The 19,360-nt window shown below is 34.9% G+C and overlaps 1 protein-coding gene across 1 annotated transcript in view; it reads right to left on the reverse strand.

Moving 5' to 3' along the window:
* Nucleotides 1-19,360, reverse strand: part of UHRF2 (ubiquitin like with PHD and ring finger domains 2) — a 76,346-nt gene that overhangs the window by 38,074 nt on the left and 18,912 nt on the right. The gene's annotated exons all lie outside the window — the stretch shown is intronic.

Raw genomic sequence — 19,360 nt, forward strand, 5'->3', positions numbered from 1 at the left:
GGCTAGCTCCTTAGTAATGATAAAACAAGCCAACAAACAAAAAAAAACACAAAACACAAAACAATCCTGGAATTTTATATGTATCACAAAGTAGAACCACATGAAAGAATTCTAGCAAAGTCTTCATTTTATTTGAATTTCTCAAGGTAAGCTTAATAAACCTAAACCTGACCTGATACTAAAGCTTTAGAAGATTCCTGAATTTTTGGCCTGACATCTGGTATCAACAGGCCAAAGGTAGCAAAATAACAGTCCACAGTGGTTTCTCTAAAATTAAGATCTGTCACCTTCATGTATTGCTTGGTTAAAGAGGGACAAGGAAATGAGTAATGTCTGGTTCCTGCTTTTGGCAAGCTCAAACCTACTGGGGTAGGCTGAAGTACTATAGCAGTGGTTCTCAAACCAGTGTTTCTATCTGGGAACATGGTACAAATGCAGACTTTCAGGTTCCACTTCTGATCTGAGTCAGAAAATCCAGGGATGAGGCCCAGCAATCTATTTTCACAAATCTCAGTAATTCTAAAGGACTCAAGTTTGATAACCTACTGTGCTAAAGACACACAAGAAGAATTAAATATCATACCCCCGTGTGACAGCATTAACAAGGTAGAGACTAAGAGAACAGACTGTTAACCCTTAACCAACTGAATGAGCTACTCAAAGTGTGGGTGTGAAGTTAGAAGCAGCTCTAGCAGCTAGCCTTGGATCTTCTAAATTAAACAAGTACTATGGTGGCCTAGGACTCTCACAGTATATCTAATTCATTTAGAATCAATGGTTATTAACCTTGGGTTGGATCTTTAGTTAACTGACTAATTTAATCAAGTTTGTTCAAATTTTAGTTAATTGGGGGGAAAAAATCTCAGGATTAGCAAGGGACCTCAGAGGATCTGGTCCATTTACCCTGTCACTGCCACAATTTTTACCACAAGCCTCCGAGATAACCATCCAACCTCTGCTCAGTAAGTGATGTGAGGGCAGTTTCAACCCTAAGAAGAGCCATCTGACCTTCACATAGGTCTGACATAGAAAAGAGAATATACTTGATAATGGATCAAAGATAAGCTTTGCAACTCCTTCCATGTTTAAGTTCCATCAAGAAATCTATACACTCTCTCCACGAAAGAACTAATACTTGACAATTTAAAGGTCCGTGCTACCCTCTCTTCTAAGTAAGAACATTTTAAATAAATACCCTTCAACTTGTATAAGCTTTTGAATCCTTTATCACCCTGGTGTCTTCACTCAAAATATATTCTATTTTTAGCTTGCCTGGGTTTAAATTCCATTTTAGCTTCTTGCTGTGTATCCCTGAGAAAGTAAATTTCTCTTAGTTTCTCCATTACTCTCTCTCACATGTAAAATATACCTAATGGTAACTAACTGTACCTCATATGGTTGTTTTGAGAACTAAAATGAGAAGACTTGTAACTAGGTATTTAGGGCTTTTCTAACTCTAAAATTGTGACTGTTTCCTGACTCAACATTCTTCAGGCCATATAGGATAAAAAAAACTATTCTTTTAGATGAGATTTTTTTTCTGAGCTGTAATGTGATAATTATATTTCCGACATCATGACATGACCATGTATTTCTGTATGTTTAATACAGTAAAAAAGCATATTTCACTGGCAAAAAGTTCTCTATTTGCCTGAGTTTGTCAAAATTAGATACCAAGAATGAAAATACTTCAAAATAGAGAACCTCAATCAAGTTTTAAAATTATATATAAAAACACGCTTATTGGAGATAAGTCAAAATAAATCATTCCTCACATCAAAACAAACAAATTTAAGCTATGTTTGTCCTGAAACTAAATTTACACGGTTTCAGAACAGAATTTTATGGTAGAGTATATGGACAGATAATTTTTATGCACAAAGTGTGTAAAAGTAAACCATGAAAATGAAGTATACTTTTTTCTAATGCTACTCAAAGAGAAGTCAGTTGCTATATAAAATGGCAAACATGGAAGGGACCCATAAAACTACTCTTACTAAAGTCAAGAACATGCCTAGGCTCAAGTATCACTATTATTCTTTTCCTGGGCATCTTCATCTACACATATCTTAACATCACATAGAATGATGGCTCAAAAGCTCCAATCTAACCCCAATTTTTCTTTTCACATTCATATATCCAACTACATCTCTAACTGATGTCTCAGGAACAACTCAAATTCAAGAAACTTTTCCATCCCATAATGTGCTGATGCTCAATATTCTCTATAGGAAATTTTTCATATTCCCAGAAACTAGGAGTTATCCCCCTTCTGCTATACTGTTAAGACCTTCGTGTAACTGTACCCACCTAGCGAAGGCCTGCATTTCTCTGAGACTACTGTCAAGGCTCAACACATCTCCCTATCTTTACAATTAGGATTACACCTTAGATTCCACCATACTTTTGCCAAAGATTCTAAAAACATAGATCTACTTAAAACATTGTGAAGTTTGGTAACAATCTGTTCATAGGTTGTGGGGAAACAGGCATTCTCATACATTGCTAATGGGAATACCAAGTGGCACTGTCTCCTTGTAGAAGGGAATTTAGCAATACCCAGCAAAATTGGTTATATATTTACCTTATGATCCAGGTAAATTCCTGATCCAGGAATTCCACTTCGAGGAACCCATCACAAACATAACAAAACCCCATGGAAAAACACATACACAAGGCTGTTTATAGCCACACTCTGGAACAGCAGGACTAGAAACAATTTAATGTCCATAATAGAAAACTACTTAATATATGATACGATTATATAACAGAATATTATGCTCCTATAAAAAGGAATATGGTATCTGTTCTGGAAAGATACATTAACACAAAAAGACCCAAGATGCAAACAGCATAGTGTGTTACTTTCTACCCAGTGTGTGTGGAAATATATATTTGTATACGTACATAAAGAGGTGTGTATGTATGTGTGAGTGTATATGTAATTATACATACACACTTATATTTTGAGACAGAATGATAAACCAAAACTAATATAGTTACAACAAAAAGGTAAAAAAAAATAGGGTAGAAGGAACCAAGATGGACACTGTTCTGGAGATGTACCTATAGAACCATATAATGATTCACATGATTATAAAACAAAACTTACAAAGTATGAGAAATTCCTAAAAGCCAAAAGCACAATGAAAAAAGTCACTTAACTACAGAGAAAAACTATTACAAGTGACTTGAAAATACACTATATTAACTGTACATCTGTAATGGAGCTACAATTACTTACTAAGGACATAAAGTAAAACACATAACAAGTTTTCACTAATCGTATTGTTTGCATTAGCACTGTTAGCCTGAAACTACCATATAAGTAGAATAAAGCCTATCAATGGTGGCATTATTAGGTACTGTAATTTTCAAGGTTAGAGAAAAAATTATACAAGGTTAGAAATGAAATTATAATCCTTCAACTCAAAATTTCACTGGAAATATCAATACAAACATTTCCTAGCTGCGTCCAATGTGAAGACATAGAAACACAAGCAAAACAAACGTCAACGAACAGCCGACTATATGCTCTAACAGAAAAGAACTAGGGCTCCTTGAAGAAATGGTGGAATCCAGGCTTGGCAGCAAATAGAAGAGCCTGGGACATCCTGCTGTACCCAAACCAAAAGAAACCCTAAAAAAACCATTATGTCAGGTTCAACTTGAAGGAGCCTCCCCAGGCCAGGGATGAGACAATATGGGCACCAAAAAGAACTAAGGTATATGAAAGTAAGTATTAAAATCCATTCTTCCATAATGGTACTTTGTAAAAATCTCCCTGGCCAACTTTTGAAGGATGCTAGTGAATTTACTCATCCTGAACACTGAAAAAGTTAAATAATCAATAGTTTACCCTACCTTTCATATACAGAACAACTGGTTAAGGATAATTTTTTATGAAAGAATTATAGCTAATAAATTAAAGAAAGAATGTGTCACCATTTTTACTGCATTTAATGCAACAGTGGATCTAGGTAGTTTTACAGCTGCTAAAACCATCAAAAGCTGGCAACAAATTTCACAATGGATGGATCAGGCTGACAGCACCCAAACGTTACCACAAAAACACAAAGGTATTACATGTCTCCCAATGATATGCAATAGGTAAAAAAAAAAAATACAATCTCTCAACTAGTCTTATCAAATAACAGAATTTAAATCCAATCAGGCCTCTAAGTACAATGATCTCTCCTTACTCCATGGTCCTGCATCAGTAGATTCAACCAACTACTGATAGAAAATATTTGGGAAAAAAATTCTAGAAAGTTCCAAAAAGAAAAACTTGAATTTGCCAGGCTCCAGCAACTATTTATACAGCAGTTACATTGCATTTATAACTATTTACAAAGAATTTACATTGTATTAGATATTACAAGTATTCTAGAGATAATTTTAATCATATGAGAGAAGGTACATAAGTTTTATGCAAACATGCCATCTTATACAAGGGACTTGAGCATCTGTGGATTTTGGTATGTGTGGGGGTCCTGGAACCAATCCCCCATGGATACTGAGGGACAACTGTATAAACTTTCAGGAAATGAGCACTAACAGAGGAACATGCTAAATTCCCCTACAGAGATGTCATCAGTAACATTCAGACTGTGGGAAAACTGAATCGACTGTCTCTTGTCTTGTACAAATAAATACCAAGAAAAAAGTAGGGGGAATTTGTGGGCTCAGTCTTAACCTATCAACTACATGCAATGAGTAGACCTTGATTTTGATCCTTATCTGAACACCCCAAGTAAGTTTTTTACAAAGACAATTAAAGACATCAATATTTACTGGTTATTCGATTTTCAGAAATAATTATGAATTTCACGTGGCATTTGTTGTTGGTTTTTTTTTTAAAATGTGTTAGGGTCCTCAAAACCACCTCAGATTCAGTGATTTGCTAGGGGAACTCAAAGGAAAATATATAGTTGTTCCCATGGCTATGGTTCACTACAGTGAAAGGACACAAAGCAAAACCAGCAAAGGAAAAAGGCCAACGAGGTGACATTCAGAGGGAAACCAGGTGCAAGTTCAAGGAGTCTTCTCCCAGTGGAGTCATACAAAATGTACTTAATTCCTCCAGCAACAAATTGACAACATGTGTGAAATATTATCTATCAGCGATGTAAAGAATGCTCAAGATTTTTATTAGGGATTGGTCACTCAATGTCTAGCACATACCAAAATTCCAGACTCCCAGAAGCAGGAGTTCAGCATAAACATACCGTTTACACAGTTTAGGCACAGTGAACCTTTTTTTTTTTTTTTTTAATCGGGGAATAATGAGAATCCTCCTGAAAACTAAGTTTCCAAACACCTAAAGGTCAACTAAACACAGACCTTTCAGAGAGTAATAAATATCAGGTCTGATACGTTAGCTCTTTTCTGCACATTTTAAAAACAATCCTTTCACGGGGGAGGGCATAGCTCAGTGGTAGAGCGCATGCCTAGCATGCATGAGGTGCTGGATTCAATCCCCAGTACTTTCGTTAAAGAAAAAAAAAACCTAATTACCTCCCACCAACAACAATACATAAAATTTAAAACAAAACTGAAGAAAAACAATCCTTTTAGCTCTTTTGTCTGTTGGATTTTCTGAGATGTCAAGATGAAGATGAACCTATGAAAGACAGGGAGAAAGGGTAGGTAGGATTAGGTAGCAAAAGCCCTTAGACGATGATGCTGGTCTGTCACTTTGAAAGGAGAGGGAGGAAGAGTTAAGCAGGGAAGGCATCACAGTGTAGTACAACTCTGACAAAGTCTTTGTCAATGTAATGGTGAAGTTCTGGGGCAAAGACTGACCATGAGCTCCCCAAATGGGCCCAAGTGCCAGGCCCCAGAACTCCTGCCACACTTTGTCACAGGCTGGAGAATGGCAGGAAAGAGTGTGGCTTTGGCTCAAACACTGTGACAGATCTCCCAAATGCTGTGGCTAAAAGTTATCAGCTAACTGCATTCATTCCTTGTAGCAAGTTATTTCTTGGAGATCTGAGGAGTGTGCCCACCATAGCTCATGAAAGCCATTTCTGGTTGAAATGACGTAAAGTTGTGACTTGCTTTAAAATAATCCAGTGGTGCTTGAGGATGCTGGCACGTGGCAAACAAGGTTGTCTAGAAATTCATAATGGTTGAAGCTAAGTGATGAGTTCATTATACTTTCTCTCAACCTCTGCATAAATTCAAAGATTTCTACAATAAAAATAAAATGCTTGTGGTTCAAGTTAAAATCCAAACAAAAGGTTATTGGGCTCTTGCCACTTTTAGAAGTTTCCCACAAGTGTACAAAAGTGAAAAAGTTAACATTCAAGACTTACAATGAGGACAAGCAGCCTCCTGCACCACCCCACCACACTCCTGACTCCTATTCCCCAGATATAACCATTTTCAACTCTCAGCTGTTTCTTTTAAGTAACATGTTTATACATTGCTTTTTACTTTAAACTGTTATTTTACCCATCCCTCACGCACAGTTCATTTGCCTCCATCCTCCTCTTCCTTATAATTGTTGGGACTGCTCTAAGTATTAACATATTAACAACTCTTAAGATAGAGGTAGGCACTATTCATCTTTTTACAGATGAGGCACAGAAGTTAAGTTATTAGGACAGTAGTAGGCAGCAGAAACATGACTCAAACTCTGACCATCTGGTTCTAGATCCATACTTTTGCAAGGATTCACAAACTTTCTTGCTGTTAAGCACATTATAAAAACAGCTGTTTGTAAAAATCAGTATTTTTTCCACATGTTGAGTAAGTAAGTGTTCACAGCTAAATAATAAAGTATGATTTAATTACATGTCCTTTCTTCCATAGCTTTGTTTTCCACTGAGTGCTTAATTTTCTTTCTGGTTGCTGCATGCTCAGTTTTCTATGTACCTATCATTAATTATCTCCATTCTGCCACAGTTAAAACTCTTCTACATTGAGACATTTCAGGTACTCTACTAATCTTTTGGATTTTAAAACATCTGTTAGAGACCTCTGTCCTACTCTAATCTGGGCAGCTTGCTCTTTAGGCCTAGATCTGTTCCACAGCTGTCATGCTGACATCTCCTTTCATTACTTCCTATGTTGAATTCTGTTCCCTGAATATCACTTTTCCTCTTTCTTGGTTTAAACCTTGAGTAGGGTGGAAGCAATTAAAATGTTCTTTTATATTAATGAATCAAACCTCTTGTTCTCAGTTTTATTCCATGTCTATTTCCAAAGTACCTGGTAAATCCAAGGCCTCAGCCTTCCAAAGTTTCTTCAATACCAGTTTACTTGCTTGTTGTTGGCTTCTCATCCTTTGGTTTCAGCTTTTTTCTGGCCTGCTAAGTTAGTTATCTTTTACCCATTAGCTTCTTACCTTTCAAAATTTTGTTGCTTTCTCGTCTCTCTTACTTGTATCATATTTTTTGTCCTTGGGGGCTATGCATTTATTCTTTTATTGTCTTCTAGGAAGGTTTAAGGAGTGGAGACAAACATGCATCTTTATCTGCCATACTTAACTGGAAATCTTGAAATTCACCTTTATTTTCATTTCTTACTAATTAAATACCATATACCTCCTACACTCCAGCCATACTAACCTACCCTCTTTATTTCCTACTTACTTATCTTTGGTATCCAGCTGTTCTCCTTCAAGAATACAGAAGTATCTTCTCTACCTTGTATTCTCAGAGCTTTAGATATATGCACACCTAGCTTTTAGAGTGTCTATCACAATACTCTTACGCTGTGGAACAGCAACTTTTCATTGAGAAGCAGGCACCATGTTCAAATTTTATTGTATTTGGGATATACCAGGCCCACAAATGTTTGGAAACATGCAGTTCATTAAATAGAAAAATCTGCTTTTATATATAACTAAAGCTCTTAATAAATTATGACCACTGTGTTTCAAAACAATCTCCTTGATTCTGCTCTCTCTTCTTCCTGAGAAGCTTTAATCTAGATAGGCAAGTGGGAACCAAGAACTCTATACAGAGCTAATAAGAGAAAGGCTTTCAAAGATTATGTTTTTAGTGTTCTTAAAAAGAAGAAACTTGTAGTCAGCTCAACTGTTAATTATACTAGTACTCAAGAAAGTCTTTAAGTATAGGCAGTCTCCAACACAGCATTCCCTGCCTCCCATTAGGTCTGGCTGAAGATAGCCACTACAAATTGGTCAGCATTTGCACTGAGAAACTGTGCAGGAGACTGTATGAGACATTTTGTGAAGTGCTGGAAGTTTGAAGAGTTTCTAAAACAGGGCTCAACATATCCCCAGAGACCTGAAGCAGAGAGGTGCCAATGTATCAAGACTCATTTTACATACACAGTACCACAAGCCAACACATACCTTCCGGAAGGATGAGACTAGGGTCCTCTTTTTCTCTTATACTGTATGACCTACTGTTCTCAGAACCTTAAGTCAAGGTATTATTTTAACATAGGTATAAGAAATTATTCTAGTTAGCTACTTTGCATCTTTGAAAGTTTAGAAACACTTTGGTGTTATAAAGTCTATATACTCAGATAAGCCTTAAATACCTCTAAGCTTGTTTTCCCAGTGACACTTTCATTGCTCCAGATATATTTCAGTTATCTTCTAGAGCTATCTTTCAGCATGTATGCTTTTGATTATCCTAAACTATGTGACATCTTAGCAAAAACCAATTTTGTTTTCAATTGACAAAACACTCAGTAAAGCCTGCGGAATTAAATTTCAGGGAAATTGATTAAGTACTATTTTTAAAATAGGTTTATTATAAAATAGTAAAACTGCATTTCCTTAGGTGACTTATAAGCTAATAATTTTAAAAGACAAACTGTATGTAGCTAACAAATATCCCCAAAAACTTCCTTCAGAACATTGATTTCTGGGGTTAATATGCTTAAATAAGGATAAGATTCATCGGGAGGCATATTCTAGTTTAGCACATTTTTAATGTCATACCACGTGTAAAAAGAAAGCATTTCTTATTCTAATAAATATCATTATCAAGTTTCACACCTTAAATGTGAAGCCTACTAACAGACAATAAAGAACAACTTATTTAAAACTGCTAAAAGTAGGACTTTTATATTACATGGAAATAAATCTCTTGTTGAATACATTAACAATGGTGTTTAACTGTTCTGATAATAGTAGAAACAATATAACTTGGTGTTACTTAAGAGTACTTACCAAAATATAACCTGGCTTTATTAATAAATGGAAAGCAGAAAGTTTGATTGATGCTTATTACTGGGTACTTTTCAAGGTTATTAGGGGGTAAAAACATGGTCAAGTAGATATTCACATGTGAGGAAATTAAAGCTGAAAGAGTTCAAACAAAACAAAGCAAAAAACAAACCAAAGACCTGGAATTCAAACCAAATTCTGATTCTAATTCCTGAAACTATACAGCCTGTAAGAAAACCAAATGCTCTGTATCCTTAATAGGCTCCTGGGTTACCTGCTTAAAAAGCAGGTTCCTGGGCTCTATTCTAGACCCATCCAATGCAAGAAGTGGTGGTAGGCTTTGGTGTTCCTAGGAATCTGCATTATAAACACCTTAACTTGGTGAATCTGCAGTGTTGCTGATCATTTTTTTGAGAAATATTAAAGTAAAGGAATGATGTATAAAGTTGAAAAGGTGAAATCAACTGATAACTGTAGTCATTTTTCTAAGCACTAAGTGATCTTTTAACATAAGAGCACAATAAGGTCAAAGACCATTTTCTGCACTCCTTTTGACTGTCATCCATTCAAAACTGCAAGTCACAGAAACAGGAAATACTCCAAGTCTTTGGCAAACATGTCAGTAACAACCAAAAGACAATGGGGCAGACTAGTCACTGCACCAGGGTTCTAAAACTAAACCTCTCATTATGGCTCCCTAATCAAGATCAACATGATATTCTGACTTGATTAAAAAAAATTCTTACACCCTTTCTGCCATCAAAACCCAGAAATCATTACATTTTGACATTGCACAAATGGGACTCCTTTAGAAATAGATTCCTGTATCAGTACATTAAAGAAAATCAGTTTTGTTACTTTATAGAAAAACAGCAACTTTTAACCTAAAAATACCACATGATTTTATTCAGAATTGGCTCACTGACTTCTATTTGCAGTAGCCATAATTAAGGCTACTCAAAAGCAAGCACCACAGGCTTAGAATAGCTCAAAAAATCTTAAAAGAACGCTGGGAGCAATGAGAACATTATCCCAAGATGTCTGCCAGATAAGCTTTTAATTATACCCTCACATAAATTACCCTCCAAGTCCTAAGTGATGCTATGACATTTCCATTTGATCTCAACCCCATGGTAGAACGTTGACAGTGAGTTAAAAGGAGCAGTTTAACCTATTTGGTTTAAAAATTTCTTTGAATACTAATGAGCTTTGAATTTTCCTTACAGAAAAAGGCACACAGGTGTTTTTATGTTTATTGGTTTAAGGATTCTGTTCTGCGAAAGCATCATAACTTGAGACATAAAATTTTTAAGTTACGTAATAATTTAATAATATTTTATATATATTAAAATATTTTATCATGTTTCTTTCAAAATTAGAGGTAGTATGGGAGGTAGGTTATAAGTATGTCCTTTTCTGAATCTGGGTTATATTACTTAACTTGTTGTTCAGTACTGGGTAAGTTACTTAACCTCTCTAAATCTCAAGCTATTTCTACTTTACACATAAAAAAGTATCCACTTCACTCATTTTTAAAAAGAGGATTACATGAGATAATCCAGGTGAAGTACTTGTATAGTGCCTGGCATGTAGTGTTATTTTAACAAAAGAATTATTGAACCATGCTTTAAAAAGGTCACTTCAGATTAATTTACTAAAAAGTCAAAATAAAAGAATCTTTGTTTCTGAGGTAAACTTACATTTCTATTTTAAATGTGAACACTAGAGCATGGTAGATCATACTGTAATTTTCATGTCATTATGAAAAACGCTTCACATTTATGTTTAAAAATTTCAACTTTGCCTCGTCATGGACAATTATTAAGAAATGATACAGAAAAAAAAAATGACTGTCATTAGCATTTTCCCTCTTTAGATATATACTATCCTTGTCCAAACTACTATGTGTTTCCTAGCTTACTTTTCTCTTTATAAACATCAGTAAAATTTATAAATCAAAATCTCTAAGTAAGACCACTTAATTTAAGAAAGCATTTAAAGAAAGCAAGTCATCTAACAAGAACAGTATTCACAAATTCATCTTTTTAAGTGATCTGTAAGACTAACTAAAGATACATGTTGAATCCTTAGAAAGTATCAGGATATTCTGAGATCTACTTCAGGACTAAGCCAAACTGATAAAGTTTAAGAAGGACCAACTGGTATATTTAAGATTGACTTGAACAGGAAAGCCAGTACTAGATCTAAGAATATTCAACTATTATTCTCCCCTCAAGAATTTACCTACACACCATGAAGGATAAATTTTCCACAAACAACTTATGGACACTGCTTTCTATGCAAAATTGATATAGGTAAAGACTGCATAGTGGAAAATGGTCCCTCATTTAAATGACATACATCATTTAGCTTGAATAAAATTATAATTTCTTTTAGAAAAAGACTTTACTAACTGTATCTATATGGAAACAAAATGGAAAAGTCAGTAAGCCACAAGTCACCTATTTATGTACCAAAATAAAGATGAACACTCAGATTCCTCAGGTATTATATATCATCTTCAGCCTTTAATAAAATAGATTTACTATATTTAAACTGTCATATCTACCTCTTTCCTGCAGGTGTGTGATGACAATTAATAAGGTTAGATAAGAGGTAATCCATGAGTGATAATCAAGAGGACTTATTAACACATAGATTGTTGGGCCACTTCCAGAGATTAATTCATTATGTCCGGAGTACATGCAAGAATGCGGATTTTTAACAAGTAATACTTATGTCCCTAGCCAAGGACTATACTTTGAGAACCACTGGTCTAAGGCACCGGTTCTCAACCATGGTTACACATTAGAATCACAGAGGAACTTTTCAAACATAAATGTCTGGAGTTTCCTCAAATCATTCATACCAGAAGTCCTGGGTGTAGGTCCTAGGGATTCATATTTTTAAAGCTTCCTAGACAACTAATGTGTAGTCAGAGTTGAGAATTGCTAGTCTAGTCAATTAAAATGAATCTAACCTAAATCCACTGAGAACAGATGTTTCTTAATACAAAAGCAGGATAAGGATTTAAGCCTGTACCTGCAGATAAAGCAGCCAAGTGATAAGTAAAACTTAAATTCATCAGGGTTGCTTCAGTTGCTCTCATATCCATGGTTTAACTCAATGGAAGTTGTACGTTTGTGTCTGCTTTAAATCCCAGGCAAAGTCTAAATCCCAGGCTGACCTTTGAAGACAAAAGAAGTACAGGCTATTACATGTACCATGTTTAGGGAGAGTGGCAATGAAGCATACTGGTTAACTATTGGGCTTTGGAGTCAGATCATTTAACACATGTTACCTGTGGCAAATTACATAAGTAAGCCGTGGTCTCTTCATATGCGAGTTAGTCTAACTAACATTAAAGTTACGCTGAAGATTACATAAGCATTCACATGAGAATTTAGTTCAGAGTTTGGCACATAGAGTTAATGCCATTACTTAGATAAATGGAAAGATATCCCATGCTCTTAGATTGCTCGATATTGTTAAAATGGCCATAGTGCCCAAGGCAATCTATAGATTTAATGTGATCCCTATCAAATTACCCAGGACATTTTTCACAGAACTAGAATAATCCTAAAATTTATATGGAATCACAAAAGACCCAGAATTGCCAAAGCAATACTGAAGAAAAAGAACAAAGCTGGAGGAATAACCCTCCCAGTCTTCAGACAAAACTACAGAGGTACAGTAATCAAAACAGCATGGTACTGGTACGAAAACAGACATGGATCAATGGAACAGAATAGAGAACCCAGAAATAACCTCACAGACTTATGGTCAATCTTCGACAAAGGAGGCAAGAATACACAATGGAATAAAGACAGTCTCTTCAGCAAGTGGTGTTAGGAAAACTGGATGGAAGCAAGTAAATCAATGAAGTTAGAATACTCCACACCATACAAAAAAATAAACTCCACATTTTATGACATAAATCATCTTTTTTTCATAGAAAAAAATGGTTTTGTACATGGCAATCTCTGACATAAATCTTAGTAATGTTCTCCTAGGGCAGCGTACCCAGGCAATAGAAATGAAATCAAAAATTAACAAATGGGACATAATGAAACTTAAAAGCTTTTGCACAGCAAAGGAAACCATAAGCAAAACTAAATGACAACCTACAGAATGGGAGAAAATATTTGCAAATGATGCAATTGACAAAGGCTTAATTTCCAGAATATATAAACAGCACATACAACCTAATAACTGAAAAACAACCCAGTCGAAAAATGGACAGAAGACCTAAATAAGCAATTCTCCAATGAAGACATACAAATGGCCAATATGCACATGAAAAAATGCTTAATATCACTAATTATCAGAGAAATGCAAATCAAAACTACACTGAAGTATCACCTCACACCACTCAGAATGGCCATCATTCAAAAGTTCGAAAACAATAAATGCTGGAGAGAGTGTGGAGCAAAGGGAACCCTCCTACACTGCTTGTGGCAATGTAGTTTGGTGCAGCCGTTATGGAAAACAGTATGAAGATTCCTCAAAAGACTAAAAACAGACTTACCATATGATCCAGCAATCTCACTTCTGGGTATATATCTGGAGAGAACTCTAACTCAAAAATACATGAATCCCAATGTTCACAGTAGCACTATTTACAATAACCAAGACATGGAAGCAACCTAAATGTCCATCAATAGAGGACTGCATAAAGAAGTTGTTGTATATTTGCACAATGGAATACTACTGAGCCATAAAAAATAAAATAATGCCATTTGCAGCAATATGGATGAACCTAAAGAATGTCATTCTAAGTGAAGTAAGCCAGAAAGAAAAATACTATATGATATCACTTATATGTGGAATCTAAAAATAGAAAGAGACACTATGAATTCATCTACAAAACAGATATAGACTTGCAGACATAGTAAACAATCTTATGGTTACTGTGGAAAGGGGGTGGGAATGGATAAATTTGGGAGTTTGAGATTTGCAAATGTTAGTTACTATATATATAAAATAGATTAAAAAACAAGTTTCTTCTATATAGCACAGGGAACTATATTCAGTATCTTGTAATAACCTTTAATGAAAAAGAATATGAAAATGAACATGTATGTATATGTATAACTGGGACATTGTGCTATATACCAGAAATTGACACATTATAACTGCCTGCACTTCAATAAAAACAAAATATCTAAGTTGAAAAAAAAGAAGTTAATGTCATTAAATAGCTGGAAACTATGCTATAGATATTTTAGTCTACTAGAAACACTAAAGAAATGACTGCCCTTTTCCAAGTCTACTTCCCCTTCAGTCAGCATGATGGCTCTTCATTACAATAGCTTCAGGGTCTTTACTTTTACAAGGTTGCAGCCACAGCTTTGTGAATTTAGACATTCAGTATCCTCAAAAGTGTTATACTTTAACTACAGAGAATAACTAATGGGAATAAACACAACTTTTAGCAAGTTATGGATGCATACATATTACAACCCTACTATACAATAAAGAGAACATCAACTTTTCCCTTTTCTTTAATTGATCCCTTAATCACTCCATAGATTTATACTTGCCTGTACTACTTTGACATTTGCTCACTTCTGAATCCCCTTCCCTCTTATTTTCTGTTTAAAATACCACTAAAAATAAACGTTTCAATCAAGCATAGTCACTCTCCAATAAATACAGCTTTAGGGCTGTGTTCATTTTGTACTATATAGAAATACTGAATCACTATGTTGTGCCCCTATAGCTAATACAGTGCTGTAGGTCAATTACACTTCAATGAAAACAACAAGAGAGAAAACCACCACCATGAGATATCACTTCATACTGACCAGGATGGCTCTAGTCAAAAAGACCTAAGTTTTGGTGAGGTTGTGGAGAAGTTGGAACCCTCATACACAACTGATGGAATGTAAAAATGGTGCAGCTACTTTGGAAAGAATTTGACAGTTCTTCAGAAGATTGAACATACAACTACCATACAAGCCCACAATCCCACCGCCACATACATATCAAAAAGAAATTAAAACAAATATCTACACAAAAAGATAGTACATGAAGGTTCATAGCAGCAAAAGTAGAAAACGTAAGTGTCCGTCAATTGATAAATGGCTAAATAAAATGTGGTATATAGAATATTATTTGGCATTAAAAAGCAATAAAGCACTGATACAAGCTCCAACATGTATGAACCTCGAATCATTTATGCCAAGTGAAGAAAGCTAGTCACAAAACATTATATATTATAGGATTCCACTTATATGCAATGTCCAGAACAGGCAAATCCATGGAGTCAGATTCATGACTGCCTACGGCTGGGAGGGGTTTGGGGGAAGGGCTGGTGAGGGTAGAGGGAATGTGCAGTGACAGCTAATGGGTATGAGGTTTTGGAGGATGAAAATTTTCTAAATTAGATTGTAGTCATTGTTGTACAATCCTGTAAAAAGAAAAAAAACCACTGAATTCTACATTTTATATAGGTAAATTGAATGATGTGTGAATTATATCTTAAGCTGCTTTTAAAAAGTTAAAAGAAAATTTAACAGAAATTAAACAGAAGATCTAAGAATCCTTTGGAATCTAAGTTCCTCTAAAGTCTCAATTTAATATTTCTACTGCCAACTCTTTCTCCCCAAGTACTTACTAGGATGGCTGAGTTCTAAAAATGCAAAGCCTTTGCTATAAGACAAGGGTGATGACAGATGAGTGGTATAGAATAGCAATTACAAATAAAACACACAAATATGTTCTTTGTACCAGACACTTAGATGTTAACTCCAGTTTTGCTTTATACTATTTGCAGTAAGTGAATCAAAGTTTACAAGGCCGCATCTAGGCCTTATGATTGACAACCCACAAAATCTTCACAAGAAGCTGTCAACAATTCAGTCTATGTTCATTAAGGAATCTGTAGAAAAGGGACCCTTGTCAACAGAAAAACTCTTACATTTCAAAACATTTCATATTAATCTCTTAACATACCTTGCTTTTTGTGATCTCAGAATATTTGTACTCATAAATTTTGAAAGGAAAAGTAGAGAAAGATGAGAAAATAAATGATTTCATTTAGATTCTAAAACAATGTTGACTACTAGGATTTCGCTTTTGGGGTGGGGGTTTGTTTTGTGAAATTCATCTACCTAGTAAATAACATCAATCTGTAACACCTAGTACTCCTCATAGATTAAAACTGTTTTCAACTCTGCTAACTTGAGTGAGGACTCAAGATGCAAGAGTATACCTATTTATCTTATTCTGCGTCAGCAACAGTTTTCAAAGTTTTTTGTATTTTTGTTTCTTGTTTATTTTTTTCTTTTTATTTTTTTTAAAATGTTTCTTTTTTAATAGGCGGGAAGTAATTATAGGTTTATTTATTTTTTGAATTGAATCCAGGACCCTGTGCACGCTAGGCATGTACTCTACCACTGAGCTATACCATCCCCCCAGCAACAGTTTTAATTAAGTTCATTTCATCTGGTCTGGTATTGTACTAGGATGTGTAGTTCTCTATAAAAATAACTTTAAAATGGTGCCACTTTAAACTGACAAACACTGCATATCCCCAAAGAATTGAGACAGGTTCCTTGGCCTAATGTATAGTACCTTTGTGCCTTGGCTAAATGACAGCTTACTCAAAATACATTGCTGCACTCAGGGGATTGGAGTTATTAAGCAGATTACTTTCAACTTATTCTGTGAGAAAAATGAAGTTACTCCATTTGAGGGAAATGACAGTACTAAATCAGTATAAATGGAATAGGATGGAATGGAATGGAATACTATTTTGTAAACTTACAAGTACAAAAAATTATCTAAGAGATACTGTCTTGGAAGTAAGAATTAGATTGGATTAGACAAATCAAGAGTGATTGGATTAGAAGGCGTAACTTTTTGTTATTTCTCTTTGCAATATAATATTTCTATTAATTTTTCCTATGTTTGAAGACAGCCAATGTCTGTTTACTGGCTACTTCTTAGGGCAGACAGTTCCCTATCCTTAGATTTGACAGGTAGCAAGTTTACATTATCCTAAAACCTACCTTCTACGTTGTATAGCACTTTCTATTAAACAGAGCTTTTCAAATATGAAAGCTATCATGATCCAAGTCTTTTCAAGCTGAATATTTAGTTCCTTCAGCTATTCTTCATGATGCTTTTACATCTGTACATTTTGATTTCTACACTGAAGATGCACCGGGGTCTGTTGGTATTGAAGCATGTAAGATGGAGAATAATATTCCAAGTAGGGAATAACCAGCCCAGTGCAATGGTAGCGCCACCAGTCCTGTTCTAGATATCTTACTCCTAATAAAACATCCCACCATGTAACTATTTGATAGCCACATGCTGTTGACTAACTTGGAGCTTACTACTCAATAAAAATGTCTACTACTGCTAAGCCATACACTCCAAATCTCTCTTCAATGCATCCTCCATCTAAAGAAGAACCTGTTAATAACTTATTAATGAAATTAATATACACTTTACTGTACCTTTTAACTTAATTTTCTGATAATGATGAAGAATGAAACTAACAGGATTTGTTGTCACATCCATGTGGGTTCATGATTCTTTCTGGGTGCTTACACCAGCCTTGTGTTATTTGGGACTTTTGTCCAGAAGTACATATATTTTATACTTTATTTTATATAGTCCTTTTCTCTTTTTAAAGATGTTAATGACATCTACCACCAAGCTTCTGATATCTTATTTCTCTAAGAAAGTTCAGCTATCATGCTTAAGTTGCTAGCACTGAAACAACTCCATCATGTAAAATTATTTTGGACAGATAATTTTAGTCTTCTCATGCATGCTGGGTTTGGACTCCCTTTAACATTCGTTGTATCAAGACAAATTTCTCCTTCATTAAAGAATAAAAGCTAAAGTACTATGATTTCTGCTCTAACATTACACAAAACTCAGGCCTATCTCTTGGAAATTCTTATTCGAAAATCAACTAAGAGCTCCTAAAACTGTAAAACTTTAATAAGCCTTAGTTCACTTAGTGTTTAAAGCTTCTTACCCTATTTCTATGTTGTGCCATTCTGGACAGTATTTTTTCGCCAGATAAGCTCCTTTATTGGCCAGAATCAGATTCCAGGTCTCCAAGTTATTTCTTCTATTCTCTAAGAACTAAAAACTCAAAGTCACTCAAGAACTCTACTTGTTGACAGCAGATATACAGATAGCTGAAGTCCCCCACTAATACAGTCTTTTATCTCTTTACCACTGTATTCATAAACCAAGAGACTGGTTACTATCAATATACCATCACCAGTTCCTTTCTATCCCAGCCTTGATTTACCAATATTGCTAGTCCTGGCCAATCCCAGATCTTAATATTCATTCTAGTTGTTGGTTCTATCATCATCTACTATAGTAGAAAGCAGTATGATGGCACATTTGAAATAAGTCATGTTGGCAAGTTAGTCACAACCTTAAGAAGCATCAGAAAAGTGAAGATTAAAGAGATCTACTTTTGACCCTTTCCCAGGTATCCTGGAAATCCGAGTTGACACCAAAGTCTTTTATACCATTTTTGGTAAACCCCCCCGCCACAAACCACAACCATTTTAGGATCTTGAACTCTTATTCTCTGTAAGGATTTGGTAGCATATTTTCCATACATATTAAGCTTGAGTAATAACTTAAAGTTCATTTAGTGTTGAATAAATAAATCTGTCCCCATAGTAACTTTAAAACTATGATTTTGAAAATAGGTAAAGAAAATGATAATTCAGTGTTAGAATCTAGGCCCTCAAAACAAGTTCTTAATACTGTTTTCACATGACCATTTAAAAACATTCTGTTGGGAGAGGGGGATGAGGAAGTGACTGCTAAGTATATGGGTTTTTGGAGGAAAATAAAAATATTCTAAAATTAGTTGGTGATAATGCATAATACTGTGAACGTACTAAAAAGAGTCAATTGTACCCTTGAAATGTGTATATTGTATCTGTGAACTATCTCACTAATAAGCTGTTTTAAAATATATTTCAACTTCATTTTAAAAGCTACTCACTACATTGTTGTTATACACTTTCTAAAATATTATTAAAACACATACTAAAAAAACCCTAATACTAGAAGAGACAAGGAGAAACCCTTACAAATTAAATTAACCCAGCTATTAGGATAGTAAAATAAACAAACCACTTAAGGAGCCAGAGATGCTGACTGTTAAGGAGCCCTTATTACATTATGACCACTAAACAAACAGAAACAAAAACAAAT

Source organism: Camelus bactrianus, chromosome 4 (genome assembly GCF_048773025.1).
Source record: "Camelus bactrianus isolate YW-2024 breed Bactrian camel chromosome 4, ASM4877302v1, whole genome shotgun sequence".
Classification (NCBI taxonomy): domain Eukaryota; kingdom Metazoa; phylum Chordata; class Mammalia; order Artiodactyla; family Camelidae; genus Camelus; species Camelus bactrianus.